The 11,598-nt window shown below is 43.0% G+C and overlaps 1 non-coding gene across 1 annotated transcript; it reads right to left on the reverse strand.

Annotated features, from left to right (window-relative positions):
- Nucleotides 1-8,863: 8,863 nt before the first annotated feature.
- trnag-ucc (transfer RNA glycine (anticodon UCC)) lies at nucleotides 8,864-8,935 on the reverse strand. The gene has a single exon. It is a non-coding gene; the product is annotated as a tRNA-Gly (tRNA).
- Nucleotides 8,936-11,598: the final 2,663 nt, after the last annotated feature.

Consider the following 11,598-nt stretch of genomic DNA (forward strand, 5'->3'; position numbering starts at 1 on the left):
CTTAAACTTCAGTTAACACAGGACGTCAAGGAAAAATATTGGGAACTATGGTGATGTTTTGCTAGTGACCATTTAGGTTAATGAATGGGCAACTGAAGCATTGACGTGATGAAGAAGTTAAACAGAATGCTAAAGAGATAGTGACAGTGAGCATGACACAGAACACATGGCATGACGTGAATACCAAGTTAAACTTAAAGCAGAAATTACAGAAAGAAAGAAAAAAAAACGGATACTGCACATGTGTTTGGTCTTTCCTATATCTTTAATATGATATCTCAGTAGTTTAAATTTGATACAGAAATTATTCTGGAATCCCATGAAATGGAAAATACAGTGAATATAAAACTATATTTGCTGTATTTATAACAAATATATTCCGCTTATACACTCACCTAAAGGATTATTAGGAACACCATACTAATACTGTGTTTTACCCCCTTTCGCCTTCAGAACTGCCTTAATTCTACGTGGCATTGATTCAACAAGGTGCTGAAAGCATTCTTTAGAAATGTTGGCCCATATTGATAGGATAGCATCTTGCAGTTGATCGAGATTTGTGGGATGCACATCCAGGGCACGAAGCTCCCGTTCCACCACATCCCAAAGATGCTCAATTGGGTCGAGATCTGGTGACTGTGGGGGCCAGTTTAGTACAGTGAACTCATTGTCATGTTCAAGAAACCAATTTGAAATGATTCGACCTTTGTGACATGGTGCATTATCCTGCTGGAAGTAGCCATCAGAGGATGGGTACATGGTGGTCATAAAGGGATGGACATGGTCAGAAACAATGCTCAGGTAGGCCGTGGCATTTAAACGATGCCCAATTGGCACTAAGGGGCCTAAAGTGTGCCAAGAAAACATCCCCCACACCATTACACCACCACCACCAGCCTGCACAGTGGTAACAAGGCATGATGGATCCATGTTCTCATTCTGTTTACGCCAAATTCTGACTCTACCATCTGAATGTCTCAACAGAAATCGAGACTCATCAGACCAGGCAACATTTTTCCAGTCTTCAACTGTCCAATTTTGGTGAGCTTGTGCAAATTGTAGCCTCTTTTTCCTATGTGTAGTGGACATGAGTGGTACCCGGTGGGGTCTTCTGCTGTTGTAGCCCATCCGCCTCAAGGTTGTACGTGTTGTGGCTTCACAAATGCCTTGCTGCATACCTCGGTTGTAACGAGTGTTTATTTCAGTCAAAGTTGCTCTTCTATCAGCTTGAATCAGTCGGCCCATTCTCCTCTGACCTCTAGCATCAACAAGGCATTTTCGCCCACAGGACTGCTGCATACTGGATGTTTTTCCCTTTTCACACCATTTTTTGTAAACCCTAGAAATGGTTGTGCGTGAAAATCCCAGTAACTGAGCAGATTGTGAAATACTCAGACCGGCCCGTCTGGCACCAACAACCATGCCACGCTCAAAATTGCTTAAATCACCTTTCTTTCCCATTCAGACATCCAGTTTGGAGTTCAGGAGATTGTCTTGACCAGGACCACACCCCTAAATGCATTGAAGCAACTGCCATGTGATTGGTTGGTTAGATAATTGCATTAATGAGAAATTGAACAGGTGTATCTAATAATCCTTTAGGTGAGTGTATTTGCCTTTACTAATATTGTATTTTATTTTACAATAGGTTTAATATAATAAGGTCCAAATAATAAATGTACATATTTGCACATGCTTGCTTTTGGTGAACAGGTAGAATTGGCCATTGTCTGAAAAAACATGCACTCACCTAGTTATTCACAGTTTAAACAGCGCCAGTGAATATTGGGTTTTAATGTTACAAGAGTGACGATGAAGTTATTGCGTTTAGTTGCTTTAAATAACTACAGTGGTTTGTGGATAACAGGAATATGTGCACATACAGAAAAGTTAAAAGTAACGCTGGGTAAGTACATAATCAAATCAAGTTTCACGAAAGATGATATGCTTCAGATACAACTTAATAGTAAAAATGCATTATGGTAAAGAGTTAATAGCTTTGTTGATAACCTCAACGTATGCTAATCAGTCTCTGTTTCGTGTTTATTATCATAATAATTGTAATTATTATTAGTAGTAGTAGTATTCTACAATAAAACTTGCATAAGTTCGAATTGTGCCGATATGTTTTCTGTACAAGGAAAAGTATATATATTATTAAGTTACACAAGCATTGTAAAGAAACCAACAACATATAGGCACCTGGGTGTGTTCTTCCTACTTGGATAAGTAGGTTAGCCGGCTAAGTTTCAGGATAACTTGGCATTAACTCGGGATTTTCCATTCTCCGTAGCGAGTTTAAAGTTCAGCCAGCTATGTTTCCAGAGCAGCATGTCCAGCATCTCAAACCTGCTCCCTGTCAGGTTAACTTGAAGTTAGATGGCTAACAATCTCACTGTATTTCATCTGCCCAGTTAAATGACAGCTGACTGTGTCCCCCAACAATGACGGCGCCGTTCCTAACAGATCCAGTAGTGATCCAGACCCAGTAGCTTTTCTGCGAGGAATAATTCATAGAGATTATAGATTTAAATTATACAGATTATTTATTTGAGCGTTACAGGTTCGGTCGGAAAGGAATGATTTACGTAGCCGATTAATTAGGACCGCACATCAGTCATTCCGCCCTGGGCCGGCCCTGACCAATTTGATGCCCTAGGCAAGATTTTAGCTGGTCCCCTTGCATCGCAGCCAATTCCACCACCGATCATTGTGTTCATACACTTACACAGAAACTGCATAGCTTCATGTCTTAGATTTTCTTTATTTTTGAAACAAGAAAAAAACACACAAAATAAAAACAGTATGCAAGAAACAAGTGACAAAACGAATTATGAATACAATATAAATAAGTATTGCACGAAAAAACTATATTACCGACACCATAGTGCAAGATGCATAATGTAGCAGTGTTCTACAGCCTTACCGCCTTGCCTTTCTTGCAGCAAACAAGTGACATAAAACGAATTATAAATAAGTGGATGTTTCCTGCAGCACACTTGAAAGAAAAGGTATATTTCTCAGAATTATGTTATAGGTAATGGAGGTTGATGAAAGAGTTAAATAGCTGATCGATCAAAAGGTGTGATCGTTGTGGGGCATCGGTAAGAATGCACAATTCTCATTCATTCCAAACAGTGTCCCTTTACTGCATCACTAGCAATGGGCGTTAGCCTATTTTGGTATTTGTTTTGTGTGTTTTTTATTGCTTTTTGTTTTGTTTTATTAATTCACTTTAAACCTCTTATATTATCACATTATTCCCATTAAAATCACGTTTGTTTACTTTGAATGTCCCGCCCCACTTCACGGAAATGCACGAGTTTTATTTACGATTGATTGATTTAAATATACACATGGCTAATCACGCATTCATGAGAGTACCCGCTTATTCGCCAGGTTCTACGAAATTCAATAATTGACCATGAGGAGCACCTGTTAGGCTGGAGATAAAATGCTCCCGGGGTGGAGCTGGGGGGGACGGGATTGCAGAGCAACGGGAACGAAACGTGGAGCCAAAGGCGAACGAAGGACTTGATGGACAAGTAACGGAAAGGGCTAAGAGACCCAGAGGAGAGCTGAGGCGACCTCTGCAACGCTAGCGAGAGTATCCAGAGAAGGGATAGCGTACAGGCTTTTTGAACTACAGTAGTGTTTCAAAGGATAACAACAAACAACCTGTTTTTTTTTTTTTTTACTCGGCCATTGTTTTCTTGGACTGTACATGGACATTGTAATTTCTTTGTATTGCCAAACCCGGACCAGAGCAGAAGCTGAATTTTTGTCGGAGCCCCTCATTAATTTGTACTAGGACACGTGGACTATTGCCTGCCCCATTCCAGCTCCTGGTGCTGCCGGAGGAGACCAACAGAACCCTCCACGAATGCATTTTTTAGTTTGAACTTTTGTCTTTTTAACATAAAGAGGAAGTCTGATGGATTTTATATTAGAGATTTGTAATCCAGTTAATTGTATACCTGTCTTGTGTGGTCTGTGGTGTGCTCCTGGCTTGAGATTCCCCAATTTAAATAACCTAAATCGAAGGGAGAATTGAGGTAGTAAATGCAAAATGGGCATATTTGGGCAATCGACAACCTCCCAATGGGTCCTAGCGGCTGTAGACAACCGCTAGGTGGTGTAGTCGTGCTTCCATAAGTTTTACCCCCCAGTGGTACTGTATAACTTCCACTCTGTGACACATCCTAGATTTTAATAGCGACAAGATGTGAAGTCATAGTGAAGAGCTTGGGAAGGTGCGGTCACGCCTGCTTCATCAATGACGGGAGCTTTGGGGAGACGGGAGGCAGTCACATTACCTTCCTGAGAGCAGTAACTGCCGAACCAACACACATTACTTGTGTGTGCCAAATACTTCTGTTTTATTAGTACCTAATTTTTCAGCACCAGTATTTAACTTTTCAGATTGTTGGAAAAAAACTGTACAGGTATTCCCTGCTAACACACAACATTGCCAATAACATTGTAGCAATATAATTTATATTGCTACAGCATTGAGGCAATGTGCTAGCAGGGTTGTTGTACTTTGGAATCGGTTCATGCTTCACGATTGGTTAATTGCCTATTTTTTTTTTTGCCTTCATAAACAATTCGTGTATCGACTTTGCTCCCTTTTTCTTGGGATTGTGCGTCTTGTAGGCAGTCCATAGGTTGTCCCTATATTAATTTATTCATGAAATTCCAACCGAAATAGCGACAGTTCTACAGCTATTTCAAACCAGAAGTTTGAATCGCTCCTGATTTCAGGAAAAGGTGTAAATAAAGAACTGTCTCGTTCTGTCCGTCCCTCCCCTCCTCAGCCTTGGATCTCTTCTGTTCTCTGCTCAACCAGTCTGCGCACCACTGAGCACAAGTGGAAGAGATCCAAACTCCCAGCTACCCTCGCACTCTACCACTCTCTACTGCCCACATTCCCCTCCTCGCTCACCTCAGTCTTACTTCCAGTCATTCTTTGAATCCACTGTCCACAACCCCCGCAAGCTTTACTCCACCTTCTCTCTCTTCTCCCCCCTCCTCCCTCATCTCATCTCACCTCATCATTTTGCCTCATTCTTCTACAAGATCACAGACATCCACAAGCTCTTCAACAGTCTCCTCTCCACTCCCACCCTGCCCAAGTCTCCCACCGATCAAGCTTCCATTTCTTCATTCTCTCCTCTCTCAGACTCTGAACTTTCCTCTCTCCTCCTAGGTCACAAACCCATAATATGTCCCCTGGACCCTCTCTCTACTCGCCTCCTGCAAGCGTCTGCTCCATTTCAACTCCCCTTCTTCTCCTCCCTCCTCAACTCCTCACTCCTCTCTGGCTGTTTCCCCTCTTGCATTTAAACAAGCTGCGGTCATCCCACTCCTCAAGAAACCTACCCTTGACCCCACCTCTCCTCAGAGGCACCTGTCTCTGCCCTGTCGCCCTACTCCCCTTCCTCTCAAAGACCCTCGAGCGTGCGGTCCACTGTCAGCTCTCTGCATTCCTTTCCCATCTCTCACTTCTTGATCCTCTGCAATCCGCCTTCCAAACACCGCTCACACCACTGAGACTGCTGTCCTGGCAGTCACTGACTCCCTCAACTGTGCTCGGGCAGCCTCCCTCTCCTCAATCCTCATCCTCCTTGGTCTCTCCGCAACATTTGACACCGTCGATCACTCCATCCTCCTCTCCTGCCTCGCTGACCTTGGAATCTCTGGGACTGCTCTCACTTGTTTCTCCTCCTACCTCAACGACCGGACCTATCAAGTGGCGAGCTTCCTCATCCACCCCTCAACCTCTCCTCACAGGCATAACCCCCGGGTTTAGCTATCCTCCCGATGGGTCACACTTCGGTAACTACCTTTTTTACTTTCATGGGGCCCTGAAATCCTCGCTGCGCCCCTGGTCATGAAAGCTGTAATGTCTGTTATCAAAATACATTACTGGCTTTCGGCTTACACACGTCATTTCAACCCACTTGCTCAAGCAGACCGAGTAAACGTTTACTCGAGGTATACGGTCACACAGAAGGAGCATCCCAAGAACACCAGTAAATGGCGTAGAAATTTTGAAAACACGCACAATTTTCCACGATCTAAGCCCACAGTTTACGTGCAAATTCTAATGTCTGAGATGATGGTATCCATGTAACATTCCGGAAATGGACGCATTTTAAAAGTGCAAGGTAACGGTCTGGTCCATTTATTGTGGGTTTCAAGGTAAAGTACATTGCTGATGGACGTTTCATGGTTAATGCGGATCAGTGGTTTCCTTTATCATTATGCTCTCTAAATTGTTGTGGGTCTGTTGTACACTGTTCAGTTTTGTACATCGTGTTTTAATCCTAACTTGATAAAACACTTCGATTCATGGCTTTGTAGCCCCACCAGTGACGTAAAAAACCACTCGGTAAGATCATTAAAACAAAGTATTAAACAAGGCGCAATGCACAAGACAGTCCTTTGCCCTGTGCAGGGCTGCGGGTAAACAACTCGTCTCTAGTGCAATAAACTAAGACCATGTAAACCCGAGAGGGAGAGGGGCATTTAATCTGTGACTCGAGCATATTGTCTCCAGTGAGGTCAATACACGCGTCAGGGATATGTATGCTAAATGTAATGTAAATATGATGGATATAATGTATATTGTGGTGGAGTTTATAAAGATAATGTCAGGGGAACTTTAGTGATGTTCTGTGTTTTCTAAATTCCAAGCAGTGGGACTTTAAGTCATAACTTTGTGAGGAATTTACATGTCTTTATAAATTATATATCATTATAAAGTAATAATCCAGCTCACTTTGCTAGCTAGCCTACTGCCAGTTGCCATCCAAATGATGATAATGATCAGCTAGTAGTTAAGTACTGCAGTAGTTTGCCAGTTGTCAGCTAATGATTTTTGATAGTATTGTATTATTTAAATTCAGTTTTTTGTGCACTACAGTATTTTCAATATTGAGTATTTTTGGTGTGGATGTTATTTTACCTAAACAGTTTATTAGTTATTGCTCTGATTTCAATATGCATAGTGCACTATTTACATTTGTATTGATTATTACATCAATTTCTTCAACAAGTACAGTGTATGTTAAAGTGCAATACATGTTCTGTGATGTGCATTATTTAAATGTTTGTGTTTATTTTAGTTTTAACTAAACATTCTCTATACGCCATAAACATGGGCACCACTAAAATGTTTTTCATCGAGAGGGGGGATGGTTCTGGGGCTACTATCAAATCTCGCATATGGCCCCCAAATGGCTAGGGCCGGCTCTGGACATCACACATTACATAGGATGGGACTGACGTTGGATGCGACTTTTCGTGACTTAAATCAAGTAACAAGTTACTAGTACACACATAGCCTCTAAGTGTACTGAGTAATGATACTCTCTCTTTCGTTCATTCGTTCCTTAGTATAATTACCTTTAGTAGTAGTAGTACTGGCCACTACTCGGAAGGTAGCGATGCGCACCAGCTTTCTCATAGTTTTGTGTTTTAGATAATGGTTCAATACGGACTCAATCCCCTTTCATGGACATGGCAGGGAACTTGCAGTTAGAACTAAGGAGTCTAATAAGACTTGGTGGTACGCAGAACTGAAGTGCCAAGTGACAGGCTATCACTTTCATTGCACACCGCATTGTCTTCTCGCAGGGAGCGAATTGGGGAAATGTTGGATTTACGGCATCATGTAGAAAGACTGAATGGTTTAGTTACAGAAAAAGATAAAAAAGATAGTGACCTTTCTTACTAGCTGAACTAACCTGCATAAAATTAAGAAGATACAGACATTTTCATGCAATTATTTCAAGTTACAGTCTGCTGCTCAGACACAGTTTGGCGCACAGATGCAACTATCATCAACTCAATTATAAACATATATCTAGAGAGACAGAGAGACAGACATGGACTACATATCGTGCACATTGTATGAAATCATGCTGGTATATGTAGGCTTGTAGATGATTGTTAAGAGGCCTATTTGGAAACATACGAAATGAGATATTACCATAATGAAGTCATGATACATGAAGGAAATGTTTTTCATGTTGGCAAAAGTACCCTGTCAAAATGAAAATGAATGAGAGAAGACTAAAACAAAGGGCTCGTCCGGGATTTGAACCCTTTGAATCATACCCCTAGACCAACGAGCCACATAGCACAGGTTTCTGTGAAAACTAGTTAACATCGGTGCCACGTAGAGAGTTGTGCGCTCCTCTATTTGAACACTTTCTCCTTCAAACATTGCATGAGTGTCTGACTGCCGCCATCTAGCGGTGCTGACTGACCGATGGCTCGGGTATCTTGGATGTTGTTAAATGACATAACTGTCCGCCCAAGACACTGATGACCAAGGGTCATAGTTTTCCCTTGTAATAATAACAACAATAGTAATTGGAGTGAATGGAAGTGGCATTTCTATTTCTCCTTACTTTAGCCGTCATCGTCGCCAACATTGTTGTTGGTGAGCATGGAGAGGAGTGTATTAGCTTTTAAAGTATATTCAAGCAATGAACACGTCAAATAAATGTAATACCGAATACTTTTGCACGCAAGTGCACATGTATGTTACAGCGCTTCTGGGAGCACGGCCCACGTCAAGCAAGAGGGCGCAGTAAAGGTCTGCGAGTCAAGTGTGATGTGGGTATCCTGCAGCAGGCAGAGGAACCTTTGTTTTTCTACAGACGAAGCTGGTGCTGTGGGATACTAGTGTAAGGCCATTTATTCGTCATCTGTTCATGCGCAACGGTTCACCAGAAGTGTGTTAGTGAAAACAGCGGTAAGTGCAGGCTTAGTAGGGTCGCAATAGCTTGAATGGTGTCGAACTCCCCCGAAGCATCACAAGTGTGATGGCGGAAGCCTAGAAAGAAAACGTTGCATTGGCCGGGAATCGAACCCGGGTCAACTGCTTGGAAGGCAGCTATGCTCACCACTATACCACCAACGCCCGGAAAGTCTCTCATTCCATGACTTTTGATGCATTTCAGATCATTCATCTGACTAGATACATGCGAATAATCACAGCCTACAGTGTAAAGCTTCTGATTGAGTGTGCTAAGTAACTTGCTAAATTCACTAACAAACAGTCGCTGCTCTTACTACAAAACAGGTGCAAGATATATCATTCTTAGCTAAACAAACCACGTAAACAATCAATGTAACTCTTAACTAAACTAGGAAACGCGAGAGAAAAAGGCGATACTTAGCTGCGGCGACTTGAGCGACTTCTCAGCTGGCTTGCCCGAGTGTCCAGATGCATATGTGGAAATACTTCTATACAAACCATGAACATAGATTCTCGATAGATGAATACTGTTTATTTAAAGGTCAGTTTTTATTTAGCGCATAGTTTATTGAATTTACCCCCCGAGGTGGAACACGGACAAACAAAAATCAAACCTGCTCAGTGTCAGGTTAACTTGAAGTTAGATGGCTAAATAAATTATACAGATTATTTATTTGAGCGTTACAGGTTCGGTCGGAAAGGAATGATTTACGTAGCCGATTAATTAGGACCGCACATCAGTAGATAGTAGGGTTTTTTGGGCGCGGCCTATTTTGTTATGACGTATGCCCTAAGCTTATTAATATTCCTACGTCATAATTGGGGGGCGTGATTTTAGAGTTATTTCCTTAATTATTCCTACGTCATATCCGTCAGAAAGTGTACACCCCTAAAACCCTGAACAACAAGGCCACCCATAAAGACCCCCCCCCCCCTCTGAAGGCAACGCCCCGAAACTCTCCTCTCTATTTAAGACCCCGCACTGCTTTTAGGCAATACCTCTTTAATTCTCAGCATCTGAAACATCCCGCTTCTTCAACATGTCCAGCGACATCAACATGAAACCCCGCAAGAAACAATCCCGGGCAAGGGTTCCTGTACTCACCAATTTGAAGATTGAACGCTCCTGGGTGTTGTTCTGGGGGGGTCGACGGGGTTACCGCTTTAAAAGGGATCCCAGCTATGTTGGAGTGGAGCTTTTTGCTTTGGGAGAGAAGGAGGGTACGTTGGAACCTTTTGAGACGGTGATTGAATACTCTTTTGAGGACTGGTTGAAGGTGATGGCATGGAGAGACCTGGGGCTTGTGGATAAGACTCTAGAAGGCTTGCAAGAGGGTCCAAGAGAAGGCGAAACGGAGTCTCCGACTCAGAGTTTTGAAAGGTGTGAATGGGAAAGCTTGCAGAACTACGGTACAGTGGTGAAGAGTCTATCTCTAACTACTGATCGTAAGGTTTTGTTTAGCAGTACCCTGATTACAAACCCTATTGAAGGGGTTGTGGAGGATCCAGAAAAACAGGTTACTGAAATTATGTTTGACGCCGTGGACTGGCCGTTCTTGAAAGAGGTCATAAACTGTATAAATGATGGTTTTGACATCTTGACCAAATGTTCACAACTGGATTCTGTTAGAAGGAGAATATGCTGGATTATGGATTATATATCCCCCTTGAATGACGACGACGATGATAAAACAGACGACCTGTGGGGGGTTGGAGGGGGGTCTGACGGCTCAGGGTCTACTCTCTTCTAAGAGGGCGGTGTGTCGTGACGTAGTGAAGAGATAGGATAAAAGGCGCAACAATTCATTCATGGTTTAAAATTAAAGAGAATGTCTTACCCGAAAGCTGCGGACGTCGACAGGCTCTACAGGCCTCTTCAAACCCGGGATCACCCCTGGTTCTATTCCCCAGATTTTGTATACACTCCGGAACCCTCTGACTGCGGTTACCCTCCAAGACCTCAGACCCCGGTCCCTCAGGACGAAACAACATGCGGAGCGATGGATGTCCAAATGAGTCTCGGGGATCCCCAGCCTCTGGAGCTCATGGAGGGCCTCGATTTTGCCGAACTGTCTACCGTCTGTGCGTCTCAGGAGGGGGTCAGTCCAATGGATGTAGAAACACCCCACAAACCACCAGGCGACCCAATGAGCATCGGACTGTCTCGGGGGCGTGATGAAGACGCAGGATTTATGCCCGGGGTAGGTGTCCAAGTAAGCAGAGTGGTTAAAAGCACCCTGGTGTATATTCTGAGTGCTCTCATCGACCGAGCTCTGAAAGAAGTCTGTCGGGGGTGTGAAGTGAATCACCCCAGTCAGTTGAGACACAGTTGTTTGTTTGAACCAGACCGTTACTATTTCCTGTTCTATTTCAACGTGTTTTACAGAAGACTGAACAAACCGTGGCTGAAACCGGCACTAATCAAGGCTCTGTCTTACTCCCACATACATGTCACTGCTGGACAAGTCCAGAAAATCATAGATGAGATTTTGCTGGAGCTGAAAAAGGAGCCGTTTATAATAGAGAAACTTGGGCAGCTGCTCAATGACCTGGATGAGCCAAGTAGAAAAACCGCTGGCAAGCTAAAAGCTTATTTCTTCCGTAAAGAAGTTAAAGCTGGGGGCAGCGACGAAGAATTCGACATCTACGCCACTGATTCAGACTCTGACCTGAACTAAGGGACTTTGAACATGGGGAATGTTCTGGACTGCTGCTGCAACTGGTTCTGTCATCAACACTCTGCAGCTAACCTGAGAGCGCTATTACACCATGTGCTTGACAGAAAAGTAGCCAACGCGAGCCTTTTCTCTACAGATTTAACCATC

Source organism: Amia ocellicauda, unplaced genomic scaffold (assembly GCF_036373705.1).
Source record: "Amia ocellicauda isolate fAmiCal2 unplaced genomic scaffold, fAmiCal2.hap1 HAP1_SCAFFOLD_151, whole genome shotgun sequence".
In the NCBI taxonomy this organism is placed as follows: Eukaryota; Metazoa; Chordata; class Actinopteri; order Amiiformes; family Amiidae; genus Amia; species Amia ocellicauda.